The following is a 14,346-nucleotide window of genomic DNA, read 5'->3' on the forward strand; positions in this document are numbered from 1 at the left end:
TAATGTAACATTCCAAAGTAGACGTCAATTTCCGTTGCAAGTTGGAAGTTGACTGTCCATCACTGACTGAAAATTGTTTGGAGACAATCAAAATTGAATTTATATGATACATATGGTTACAATGTTCTATGCCTGCAAATAGTTCACCTTACCTGCGCTTCATTCTGTATCAAGCAATCAAGTCTCGATGATTCATTTCTATGTTTATTTCTTTTCATTTTTCGATGACAAATTCCGTGTCTCGTTGGTGACATTATATATATATATATATATATATGTAAGTTTTTAATCTAGCATTGCAATGCACCGATTTAGGAATGACTCTAGAGTGGACGAAACACAAGTCGTTATTTATTAGTCTTTCATAGAAAGTCACTGTTGTAGGTAAATGCTGAACACGGCGATAAAAGTCAGCACTAACCAAGATTAGACAATATAAATGCTTTAGAAGTTGTGATTACGGACGTTTTCAACCAAATCATAACCGAAGTAAGGACACTGAAATCCTCTTCCGTACACTATTCGATGTTTACCTATTCGGTGCGACTTGTAAAAATCATAATTTTCGTACTTTAGTTTCTTTTCTGTGTTTCACAATCTTGACGCAGGTATTTACATCATATTTTATTAACTAGCTACCCATTTAGCATCGACCCAATGATAGCCCAAGGTTAACCCCCCTCGTCGTGTGCTCGCATTCGTTTTTATTACGGCGATGATAGCGCCACGGTGTTTATCAACAAACCAGCGCCTTAACGAAGAGCGAGAGAAAATCGCATGCCGCAAACGTTGCAGGATACCACGCTTGCGGTAAGCCGTACCTTAGAGCTCGTTACCGGTGCCGCAATCTCATGTTGTCATTGATGCTTGAACTCGTACAGCGATGACAGTCGCAGCTAACGTGTCAATAGCAATTAGCAAAAACTCAAACATAATGTACTACATAGAAATGAGAGGTCGTTAGATAACGGGCCAAGAAGTGTGCCTGTATATATGTTAGATCTGCATCCGTGAACGAATAAGGTCGGGGACTGCAGCAAGTGAACCTTTTGTAAGCGAACAGTTCAAATGATACTACAATATGGCGTGATCACGAAGATTGCATGTCATTCGCCCGGTGTTTTCTTGGTTACTAACCTTTCAAGAGAACGGTCGCATTTCTCTGAAATTTCAATGAAACATTGTATCTATATTCGAAATAATGCCAACATCGAACAGTAGTCAATATTTGTATAACACTGTAAGCTAACTACGTTTGGGCGCCTTCTTCGTCTGTCTTGCCAGTGGATACGCATAGCGTTCTTTATTATTTCACGCATCAGTCCTTTTCGACCTTTCCTAAAACTCTCTATATATATATATATATATGTATAACGTTCGCTTGAGAACTTATGATGTTTCTGGTATATGTCCATCTTAGCGGAAACGGACGTTTAAAGATCTTTGAATAGACTGCTTACATGCGATTATTGTTGTATGATGTAGGAATGACTGACCCCTTTTTCACAGTCTATATTTAGCGTCTATCTTTAAATGACGTTCTGTCACGTTAAGTCGTGGACGTAAGCATATAGGTTGCTATGGAACGTGAGAGATTCTGATTTAGCAGGAAGCACCCTCTCTTTTTGTTACGACTCTAGGCTATCTCTCCCTGTCGCGGCATGCCAGTATAGACGGACTGGATTACGCTGCCCCACATACCCAATAGGCCACTTAATTATTATTTGATGTTGCACTTAGGGCGACTGCGTCAACGGAGTTTAATAAATGGATGAATGAATGAGACAAAAGTAACGATCGCACGATATAAACCTCAGTAAGCGACATTTTCACAAGATTTATAGCTCTAGTAAACTATCTCGATTGGGCCAAATTTCAGGTAGCTGCTATTGATTCCCATGCCGTTGACCCAGAATCAAGTTATCGTTAAAGGCATTACGAAGGTCTTGTTGAGCGCAACAAACGAAACTATTTAAAATCAGCTAAACTCGTGAGTATATAGACCCGAATGACACTTTTTTTACACAACAAAAATGCTAATTCTGATAGTCCCTTTCATATCACATAGAAGCTATTTTATAATCTAAACTCGTACCTCACAAAAGACGTATAGTGTTTTGGAATAGGGTACTTTTAAGCATAACCTAAGGGCATCGACATATTCCTTGGGCCATCACGACTAACTCTTTGAGCAGCACAGTTGAGCCTATTTTCTTAATTTTGCCCACTGGAGCAACCTTTTGTTTGGATGACGGCCGGATACGAGGGGCAAATTTAGTGCGATTACTTCCTCGAGTTAGGCTGAGGGAGACATGACCTCATTCCCAGCATTTTTTTCCGAACGTCCAGTTCTTACCGCCTCGCAAATGTACAAAGGTTTGCTTCTTAAAAATCGTCGATCTAGTTCATCGCGTTTGTGGCCTTAAGGTAACGCTAGAATCCGGACTCTTCAAAGGTCGTTCATCTACGTCGGTCATCAAATTCCTTCTGAACGTCGAATTTCGCCCTTGCTCACGCTCGTACATATGGTAATTGACTTCGGCAACAAAAAGGACGTATGCGCAAGGAGTTAGAGGTTTTCTGTTGTAGGCTGCGTACTTGTCTGGGCAACTGCGCAATCCCCGTTGAGGCCTTCTACTTGAAACCGGATAAGCCTAATATAAATAATAAACACTAGACCTTGTATAGTCATTTCGATACCGCAGTGTTACATTTGCGTGCAGTACAAACAAGACGTATCATCTGTCCAGCTCATCGTCCTATGGAAAACTAGCCCGTAATCAGATTTTCTCATCGTCGCACTTTTGCTTGACAAAAATTTGAAACGCCATTTTTTGGTTCAGACCAGGTAGTGAAGCCAGTATCGCTGGCAGAACTTTTCAGTCATACTCTCTTACGATTTTTCTTGTTTTACAACAGAGCGTGGTATATACGCCGTCATCAGGCCATAATGCATTGTTTTCTAGTGCGTTTCGGCCGATCCTCTAAAACTTGCTTTAAAACAGAATGGTCGTATAGCCAAAGAGTAAACGGGAGGGTACGCGCTGACCGTCTGTAGTGATTGTTCGAGGTGGTTACCTTTAGCTCGTGCCACTCGTCCGAGGAATGGCGGCAGTCGTGACGGCGCATCGAGTTGTGATAGCCTTCTTCACGATGGAATTAATATTTAAGGCTCGACCGCTCTCGTGCACGCCCTCACCTGACATCCTGCCAACTATATCATTCGAACCACGAACGGTAGCGTCACGAGAATATAAATCCATTTCTGCCGGCGATATGTACCTAACTAAACCGTGTTGAGTCACTTCCATCGCTGGCCGTGTAACTTACAGATCGTCTGTATATATTCGACACTGAATACGATTTTGTCGGCTTTTATTTGAGCAATAACTTAGAAAAATAAGTTTTTTTGGAATTGTGGGATATATTTTCAAAAAAGGAAAAAAAGATTTTTACGAAAAAAGAAACCGCAACTTTAATGTGAGCATCAAATACATAGTATTCGAAAGACGTACACGTGATTCAGGGACGTTTATACCAGTATAACATACTAACTGGCTCTTTTCTAAATGCTTTGGTGTCAAGCATTCAGGTTCGACCTTCATGGATCGAACCGTGTCGGAGTACAGCGTCACTGAACAGCGAGTTGTGTTGCTCGATACTTTTGTAAGTGAAGTTGTGAAGTCGATACGACTAACAACTTATTTTGATATAAACTGAGCACTGGGACGTCAGTCATTCAAGGAAAACTAAGAGCGAATGAAAGCCGCGTCGATCAGCGATCCCCTCAACAAAATGCAATCGCTATTGGATATATAATTTGTATAACTTCAGTGAAATACTAGATCCGAGTCGGTATGTTAATATTTTCGAGCATAGATAATACTATATAATTAGTTTTATTCATAATATTATAGTGTTTTAAGCTATACAAATCAGGTATTTAGAAAGATCATTTCAAGGTAGTCGATTATCTCAGAGATATTTGATCTTCAGTAACGTTGAAACATTATGGAACCTGGCTGATCAGAGGTCCAGACGGTTACCTCACCCTTGTTGCTATTTAGAAAAGATTTAGCTAATCTTTATTACTACTGTTACTATTATTATTGTGCATTAGTTATAAGTCAAGTTTCTCAGCGAAGCGAAGGCCGATATGGCGGATGATTGGCAGGGGGGACACAGCGCAGCGGCACGGTGCCGAAACCTTTCGGTCCCATAGACACAAACACGTCAATGTAACAGCTTTCTCTTTTTAGCGGTAAGGAAGTTTTTACTAGGTGTTATAGCTACTTTAATATTTTCCTCTATAAGGCATTAATCAAGACAGGATTCTCAAAAGGATCTCGATCGCAGGAGGCTGACGTACGCGAGAGACTAACTTACCACTGGTCTGTCTGACATTTAATAGTTTTCTATGCAAACACATGGTTCTGCAAGACTAAAACGATTTATGCGGTTTGACACAAAAGCTTTACTTATTTTCAAACGTATTTCGGATATACTTGCTTCCCTTTCGCACGAAGTAAATGCCATTGTTAAGTTTTCTACACATGCCATCACCCATTGGGTCTGGCGGCCTGTAGATGATGACTATTCCGCTTCTAGGCGTCGATGTGTGTTAGGCCAACCTGGTCATCGTATGCCACCGAGATACGGTCTGTCTAATGATCGTAGATGCTGCATTGCTGCTTTCAGCCAACGAGTTCGGTGAGATCTTATTTGTCATTTGTCAGTCAGTTGAAATCTAGTCTCTGGGCCGCTACGCATGTCGCTCTTTCGAAGCTCGATGGGCAGAAGGCGCGGTCGTGCTTCGGCCCCAACTGGGGCGATGGCAGCGGCGGTTGCTGATAGGTAACCTTTGCACGCCTAATCGTGATTGCAACCCGTGTCATTTCGCGATAAACTGACATGAGGCATGACAACATTAGGATGGCCATTTGGGAACCCTCATGACGACCCGCTGTCTGCGGTTTTCACCGCGGTATCATCATTCGAAGCAGGTCTTTCATCGTGACACGCACAATGCAAAGCATTATAGCGTAATCTTCGCTCGAACGCCCGACCGCTGCTCTGCCACAGAACGCCACGCTTACTTCGGGTCACGCGTACAGGAACAGATATTGACTGCAACATACGGCCATAAGGTCCTTCATTCAATGGCGCCATTATTCATAGATGCAGAGAGTAGGCAAAAGACACCGATACAGTCAAGACAATTATACTGTAACCCAGGTAGCGGCTATATAAACGGTCGATAGGGTCATTTGCGTTCTGGCGAACTTTATTGTTGACCACGTAGCAGTTAAGGCACGTGATGAGGCAAAATGATCCGATTCGAAGTTGTGTTCATATTACGATAGCGTTATTAATGGCAAGAACTTTTCGGCCGATGGGTGTTCCGTTCGCAAAATATGACTTTAGAATGAATTCTTACAAATGCTATACACTCTTACATCTGCCAAGTACACTAGCGCTATTAGCTAGCAGTATTCGCTCGTAGAATAAATATATTCGGCTTAAAAAGATCTGGAAGTGCTCAGAGCAAAAATATACCAGATATTCTCGATCCGATGAACACGTCAAAGGCGTTTATTGCTTGGATGATATGTTACGTCTGTCAAGCGCGGTAACCTGGGACGGGCGGAGTGGCTGACGAGTACGTTGTATTTTGGTCCTGAAAAACGTATGAAACGTTTGGATCTTCGTGCAATTGTTAACGGACATTTTTCTGTATCGTTATTATTATTATTAATTGAAGTCAATGCCGATCTTGATTTTTCTCGAAATAAAAAGCAACAGCAAATGGCAGGCAGGCAGGATTAAACATTAGCGAATAATTTATCTTTCAGGATATAGATTTTCATTTAGTATTTTTTCTAATAGCATTTTTAGATAGTAAACGCAGTTACACCATCAACGACATTTTTTTTTTTTAATTAAAAACATAACATGCTTAGACATGTTTAAAATATATCAGTAAGAACATATTTAGAATATATCAGTAAACGGCTGAAGAAATACAGCATATAGGGTCAACTGGGCTTGTCTACTTTGATGCGCCCAGCTGTCTACCCTACCACCAGTTACCGGACACCGCCGTCAAGGTGACGAACTCTCGAGCTTTCGTCGTCTCGAAATCGGCCTCCCCTCTAGCGCGATAGTAATTTATGCAACGCAAAACGTCGATAGCATCTTCCCGGTGCTCTCGTTACACAATCAGGCTTTTTTTTTTTTTCATCGGACATCATTTGATTGTCTGCTAAGCTAAACGCTAAAATGTAATGGATTTAGTTATATCTATTATCGATTCAGACTTTTGGAGAATGTCTCTAGCTAATCTACATATGCGCCTTTTACATCAAAAATGCCTAAGGTAATTTTACGTCGTCGTCGTCGTCGTCGATTTTGGTACGATTTGAGCGAACGATAGACGCCAACGCAGGGAAGAAAATAAAGGGATTGAATCGCGCACCTTTGGCTTCCTATAAACGACTACCTTGAAAAGGTTAAGGTAGACTGAACAACCGTGTTCGATTTATTGGTTCCACGTTAAAAATTATTTGAAATACGTCTCGAGCCGGTAGCTACTTGCCGGTTGTTGCATAGTCCGAATTGTGCATCTCAGTATAAGCGTGACGACACTTTTTCAATAAACCGTTTGGTTCAAGGGATAAGTTGCCACACCTGAGTTTACCGTTTCCTCTCTACACGACGACACCTAGGCGTCCTCTATCGCTACATCGCTTTCGCCGTTCAAAGATGGCGAAAAGTTAAATTCACCTAGAAGCACGCTTAACAACGTCCGGAAGTACAGCCTTGTTTACCACACCTGCTCGTCGTCCAGCTCTACGGCAGTTTATGCTAGTCAGTTGTATCAGTAAATAGTCAATCTACAGTATTAGGTCGATCAATCTATTCTTCCCAGCGTCAACACCAAACGCTAACGTATAGATAACTTGGTCTATTTGTCGTGTTTTGTTTATCTCTGATGTACTCGTTTAGCTGTCACAGGCTTAACAAAACGACCTTTCAGAAATGCAAATGCACAAACGTTAAGATACTGACAGCTGCCTAAAACTATCATTATCAATCGGAAATTATTTTTTTTTTGTTTTCTAAAAATTGAGAGTCGTGGACATGGTTCAGTATTAACTCGCAGCTACGAGATCTGTTTCGTTCGAACGGATATAATAATGTTTTCGAGTATGATTGTTTCCGTACATACCGACCAGAGCCCGCTTCACGTCAAAAGAAAACACATGAGGAATATATATATATATATAGCATTAATATACATTCTGCAAGTTGGACCTATTAGTAGATCTAAGCTACTCGATCTTTTTTTCAATTTCGTCATTGTTCTATCTGTGAGAGCCGCCTCTGTTCAGATGGATTAGTGTCCTGTGCCAGGAGAATCGTTCTTTGGGCGAGAGCATTTCAATGAAAACTCTTGTTTATTCTATTTCAAGTTTTATAGAGCTTCGCAAACGATATTGCTCACGCGATGAGTCCTCATGCTTCAACGTTCAAAGTCCAGAACTGTAGGTGTAAACGTTCCGTATTCCCGCGGCAACTTCTATTTCCTACTACGACATATTATCTCGGTGGATGGTTCGTGACGCAAACGCAGCAAGCGTCGTTTACAAAATTTCGAGGACATATGCTCTTCGTACCGAAGGGGCAATGTCGGACCAAAATATTTCCATATGGAATATTAGCCACACGAAAACTATTTGAGTAAAGCTTTATTAATATGTTGATTTACATATGAAATAAAACGAGAACGTTCATACTAGACAGCCTCAGGTCGAGATTTCCTTGGAAAAGCGAAGGCGCATAAGCTTCGTTCGAAAAGAAAAAAAGCTGTTGAGCTAATCTTTTGCTTGCTTAAACTCGCTGAGCTCATAGAAATAAACAAACATATAAGGTCTCCTAACACAGATTGATATTTTCCTTTGCACTACAGCAGGATCAACGGTGCACATCTGCACATACAGACCAATAGTGCTAAGTATAATGTGAAATATTTACATGGCTTACCTAGATAATAAGGCAGCTAAGAGTTTAGGACAATTGGTTATTGTTCACGATAGCAATAAACACCTTAAGGTGAATTATACAAACACCTTGACGACCTTTCGTTGACTGTTTAGGTCTAGTTCTTGTTTCATTGATTGAACTCAACAGGTCGTAAAGGAACGATACTATGATATCTCTGTAGAGGGTCACCACCAGAGATAACATAGGTTTTCAGTAGCCACGATTCGTATCCTGTGCTTAATCCGTTCTTAATACTATATAACAATTGATATGATTATAACTGTTGACTGTGATTGTTATCATTTGCTAAACGACAGAGGCGGTCACACCTATCTTATTCTATATATATATATATATATTTTCACTTCCAGCGGATTTTGTAGTTATCAGACCCGCACAAACCTTCTCGTTTGGCGTTCGTTCAGCAGAGTGAAGAACGCTGACTACATTGCGGCGCATTTTCGTGAAGAGTCCTATCAATGGTCGGGCACGAAATAACTGTGGCCCAATGAAAAACATCCGATAACTGCAAAGGAGAACAGTTCTCAGCCGATACGGTCGTCTGTCTGCTTCATATTGTACACTCAATAGTCGTACTGCTGCTCGCTGGGAGTATCACTCGAGTATGATGATATAATAGTGCATGGAAGAGCCTGACCGGGTCACCGAGTTTATCGGTGTACCATTTGTCAATCAGGTGGTAGGTGGGAACAACTGGTGCTTATACGTGCACTGACAGGGAAACGGAGCATCATGTATTTATCTTATTTGCCGCTGTTACTGCATTACTTTTCCAATGTATAGAGAAGGTATAGTATGTAGCGGTCAGATGAAGCAACGGACAAACCGAATAAGGTCTGCCGTGCTGCTGCTCGTACTTCTTCTTCTATTCGCAAGGGTTGAAACGAAGGAAAGATGAACAGGAAAAACAAAATGCCGCTGCTATTATTATTGTTTCGTATCCTGTTTACTGCTAGAGGTTGTTGGCTGCTTATTATGGCTAGCTGATACTGGCTGCATTGGTAGGACACCCCAGCAGCCTCAGCAACAGTTTCTGCTAACGCTATCACCACTGGCACCGGGGCTTAATTTTCCTACAGTATTAGAAGATCTGGAAATGTTGGCATTATAGTAATGTTGACCAGCACAGCTATCCTAGCGTCACTGTATAGCGACTGAATTTTCCATATGGGCAATACGCAGGCCAGATCAGGTGGTGCTATCACTTATCCTACAAATACTTCGATACCGGTTGCCATCTATATGCCTTTTACCCTTCTCGTCGATAGACAATCGTCTACAGACGTATAGGCTCTCTGTACACACACACTCGCCTTACAACAGGCTTTTTCATGGTCTTAAGAATGATTAGGCAGCCTTTAGCGTGCCAACGGAGCGAGGAACCATCCTCGAGGGTGGCAAGGGCAGAAACATCATCTTTGAAATCGACTTTTGCCATGGCTGGTGTTGTTACCGCTATTGCCGCGCTTTGATGGGTCAGTCTATTTGTGAGCCTTCAAGACGCGTTGGAGAGCGCTGAATGCCAGCGTGCAGCCAGGTTGTATTACGGATAGTTGGAGAGTCACCGACGGCGACGTTTACAACGGCACTGAACGTTACCACATATGACGAAACAAGCAGTCGAACGAAAAGATGCAGGCACCGACGTTTACCTCATTACTCATGCAGTACTGTTTATAAGAGAGACACGAACCGATACATGAGAAGAAGACGAAAACCGCTGATTCCGCTCGCAGGTGTCATCAATATTATCATCACTAGCACCATAATCTGTAGCAGATCTACTCTATAGCAGTATACATGTACACCTGGTAGGAGAGTATAGGGAGGAAGAGGTCGTGTTTAAGAAATAGCGGCGATTGCTTTCTTTCTTGCTTGCTGCGCTGTCCAAGGCACCAGGCCGTTCTCCCAGGACAATAAAGATCGCACTAGGTTTTCAGCTTTCGCTACCTACGGCCGTGAAGGGTTTGAGGCGGCCAGGGTAGCGTTACACCGAGATACGTTTTTGAGTAAGGAACTCACGCTACAACACACCATCACATCAAAAGCAGAAAGGATTATTGTATACTCCAACTCTATGTACATAAATGAAGCGTATAAATTGGGATATTAATGATAACTATAACATCGATTGGTACGTGTTTCGTCGCCATGTGAATATACATATTTCCTATTAAATTCAACTTCGTTGGACGTCTTTGTTTAAATTGTTCCGCAGAACGTAAAGGCTTTTACTTTTTCTATACTTTAGATTTAGACTGTAGATAGTTTGATATTTGTGAAGACAGGACGACTTTATTAGAGGATAAAGTTTACAGACAACAAAAGCTAATAAAATTTATTTGACATGCCTTTAGAGAAATGAGAGCAGGGCAGCGGCGACATGCATCGAGCCAATGGCATTGCTGAGCCGGATGTTTTGCCAATACCAGTCAGGTAGCCTAAGTGTACTGGAAGAAAAACCTTTATGCGTTTATTTACGGAGAGCGCCCAGGTCTTTTGCTCTGGGTTAGACGGAATTATCGAACATTTTAAACAGAAATTGGTATAATATGGACCGACCTTAGTGCGGTTCCAGAACGTACGTACACTCTATGTGAACTAAGAATTGGAACTTATCGTTGTAAAACAGGAGCGAACAATTATAAATGTATAACAATATATGTTACAGACTGTGCTTGTCACTCGTATGAGGAAAAAAGACGGAATATGATAAACAGCTTTGAAGAACAAGACGACCGCGTTCCTACGGTACCTGTTCGCGTGACAAGCCATCGAAACATTACCAAACTACAGATTTGGTTCGAAGCACTCCTCAGCGAAAAATTCAGCGGACGACTTTTTTTCTGCGATTGTTATTGCTGCTGGTCCTATTTGATCATCCCGTCAGCGTTTGGCCTCATGTTTGTTTACCCGATTAATGAACGCAGGCACCACCGTTCGCCATTATGGCAGCTTAACCATAGTCGACGCCACCGCCAATATAAATCAGCCAGAGTCCATTTAACAGGAACGAAGACTCGTGTAGTTCCTTGATTCCGCCATTGACGCTCTATTGCTAACCGACCTAAAGTCCAAGTGCATACATCCGGCATGGCCTAGTTGGGGTGTGATGGGTCAGTAAAGCACTCAGTGGGCCTGGCTGAAACAGACGAAGGCGACGTTTGTTCCAACGATCATCTTAACAGCGCATTATCCCTGTCGGCAAAAACTTCGGAGTCACAATCCACCAACTGGAGTCGGCAATAATGTGCGAGATCAAAGAAAATACCAACGGAGTGGCTGAACGATGATGACAGCTGGACATTTCGACAAGATCAAAGGTTAAGCAGTAGTGGTAAGATGCCTGACAAAGAAAGGCAAATAAAACTAATCCCCGTTCAAACAGAGCGTCTGAGCGCCACTAGTGCTGAGGCGCGTGATTACTTTCATTTGCCCCTGGATATCAGCACGATGTACACCCGATTGCAATTATTACTCTACCCAGAATTAGATGTGCTTCTTTGATCTGTAGAACTATGACTGGTGTGACTACCGCAAACAAGTCGACGGCGACTGGTTTCACGCATGTGACGTTATGGTGGTGCCAGACAGACGTACCATTCCTTAACAGGATACGTTACTATCAAGCTTTTGGCCAGGTTCAAGAAATCGACGAAGAATAAAGATGAGGAAGCCTTTGACCAAGGGAAGAAGCACAGCACAAGGGTAACTCTGTGACCCAGCGGCTTCGGTTCGTCGGTCGATTGGAGGAATGGTATCGTCAATGCCATAACGACGATAAGTATAGGTTACGGAGTGGAAGTTCTTACCCACTTGGATCGGGTCGTGTAGCACTGCTCGATGCTGGGCAACAGCGTAAGATTGGAACCGTAGAAGGCCACCCAGATAGAGAATGGTGGATGGATGAACAGCGCTAGCGAAGGAGACCACCACGCGAGGGAAGCACAGGTCGGAATCGAACTCCGTTTCAACATCTTCGTTGTTGTCGTGGTCTTTGGCTTGATCATCATATTTGCATAGATTTGTCGTTAACGCCGACAAACACTTGGTGGGGCTTTTCAAGCTGATATGACGGGAGGAACGGGGCAAAGCGCTGAAGTGTCCCTGAACTTAGGAAAAAAAACATGGGGTGTCCGCTATGACCAACGCATGTCACGATTGCTCTTCACTCTAAAGTATTATACATATAACTACATTGAATATTGACCACACTATTAGGCGGCATAGTAATGACTAGTGCGACGGCCTTCTCCTAAGGTGCATACGACACGACACTTTTGACGTTTCGTCAAACAGTGACAGACGCCGATTCTCGGTAAAACCACGTCGCATATTGTGGAAAATGAAACGAGTCTCTGATCAAGCCTCCCTGATCAAGAAATTGTCGGACATAACAGTGTGCGACCGTAAACAACACGCGACGTAAGATCAATATCTTCAAGTGCTTCCGTGACCATTTATAAATGATATATGCTTAACTGTTTTAGAAGCCATTCCATATTGGTTCGTAAGTGGGAAGACAAATGAGTTTCGTTGAATTCGATGTGCATGCACCCGCTTTAACTTAAATAATTAATAAAATTGATTATAAAACCATATTTTGCTGTCCTGTATTGTAGGGTTGAGCAGGCTATGCGCGATCGTCCTCGAAGGACAGCACAAATTTGTTGTCAGAGCCGCATTATTTATATGCCGTATACCTACTTATATATCCTTCTGGGTAGGCAACTGCGTGCTGAGCGGTACCTTTTAGAAACTAACCGCATGTAGGCTGACTGCATGATTCAGTGCTGTATAAGCTGAAAATGCTCCATTAAAATGTCAAATCTTGATCATTTTAGATATTACACCCTATCAGTAAAGGCAGTAATTATCTATCTTACAGGGAAGGAATGAACCAATTAATATGTTTCACATCTACGAGCTTATCTCGGACAGAATCAATCGGCCCATATACCTCAAAAAAACTAGGTTCAGGGAGGCCTACCTTGATTCGTGTTATCATACCACGATACATATCTTCTGAAACACTATACAGCAAGTGAAATACAAACTGGGCTGCATGTTAGAGTTAAAAAGGGAACGCCAACTTAGAACAGCTCAACGGATAGGTTCTGTGTATTTGCCAGAGTCGACACCTAAAAATTGACCCTTCTTGAGTCTTACTGGCACTTACCTTTCTATCTATGAGGACCGATGCGTTCGATATCACTATGAGATGATATATTCAGGACCTTTTTCTACACTCTAGTTGCTACTGAACTATTTTCTTTAAGCTAAAAACAGGTCACGGAATCAATGCCATTTTGTTAATACTATTATATGAACTTATGTTCGGCCTAAGTGTGCTGTAGGACGAAATAAATCACAGAGTGCGTTTACTTTGATAACAAATAACATCTCTAAATTTACTTACAAATTACTTGCATTTAACAAAGACGTTAGCCAGCACGCCGGAGCTAAAGCCTTAGAACCTTGGGGACCAGTCTCCTCATTGCGGAACTCTGATACTAAGTTAATCGTCGTGATTCGGTATTATTTAGAGTAACTTCCGAACTACCGTCTCTATTAATAAGTGCAAATTCTATAATATTAGATAATAACATTAGATTATTAATGCACTATTACTAATTAGAGTTACTTAATACACCCGAGTTTGCAAGTAGCTATAATAATTTTGGCCCGTAGTGTTCTTCCTTGATTGCTTGTTTGTTAGGCTCTTTATTATTACTCTCACTTTGCTACCTGTGTGGTGTTCGTTTTCTTCCCACAAATAGCTGGCTATATCATCTTCAACGTAGGTTGTCGCTCTGATTCTACTTGAGCGTTCCCCGAGCGGGAGGTCGGCTTATTAGCTCTGCCGTTGCGCCTCGTACACTCAGACAAAAACGTACGAGGCACGTAGCTAAAAAGCCGACATAAGAAGTCACCTTTCTTCAGGGGTGGCCACAACTTCACTGGCCGATACTTCAGTAGACCCCGCAGCGGCGATGGCTGCAGCAAAAGCGACAGCGCAGAAGCAGCAGCATCAGCCGCCGATGTCTCAGCCGCGACTTTCATCCGGATTTTTTGGGAGCCAGCCACACATAAGCGCCTCTGCTAACAAGATCTACTTAAGCTCCACGCCGCAGACGCGTAGAAAACCATGCTATGTGTATTGGATTGTTGTTGCCGTCGTTTTTGTTGTTGTTTCTGCGGCACAATATCACTGACGACTCCACCTTCAGAACTGTTGGGGCTGGCGGCCGTCAGAAGGGATGCGGTGCCGATAGTTGGTTT

The 14,346-nt window shown here is 42.3% G+C and overlaps 1 long non-coding RNA gene across 5 annotated transcripts; it reads left to right on the forward strand.

Annotated features, from left to right (window-relative positions):
• Positions 1 to 325: 325 nt before the first annotated feature.
• On the forward strand, positions 326 to 12,684 carry LOC111260030 (uncharacterized). 5 transcript variants are annotated; one of them, XR_015310838.1, is made up of 4 exons: positions 326 to 1,990; positions 3,593 to 3,855; positions 4,121 to 4,261; positions 7,473 to 9,522. It is a non-coding gene; the product is annotated as an uncharacterized LOC111260030 (long non-coding RNA). The 5 variants fall into 5 exon arrangements; XR_002679995.2 differs by lacking the exons at positions 326 to 1,990; positions 7,473 to 9,522 and adding exons at positions 3,261 to 3,335; positions 10,736 to 12,684; XR_002679994.2 differs by lacking the exon at positions 326 to 1,990 and adding an exon at positions 3,261 to 3,335.
• Positions 12,685 to 14,346: the final 1,662 nt, after the last annotated feature.

This window comes from Varroa jacobsoni, unplaced genomic scaffold (assembly GCF_002532875.2).
Source record: "Varroa jacobsoni isolate VJ856 unplaced genomic scaffold, vjacob_1.0 scaffold_392, whole genome shotgun sequence".
Classification (NCBI taxonomy): domain Eukaryota; kingdom Metazoa; phylum Arthropoda; class Arachnida; order Mesostigmata; family Varroidae; genus Varroa; species Varroa jacobsoni.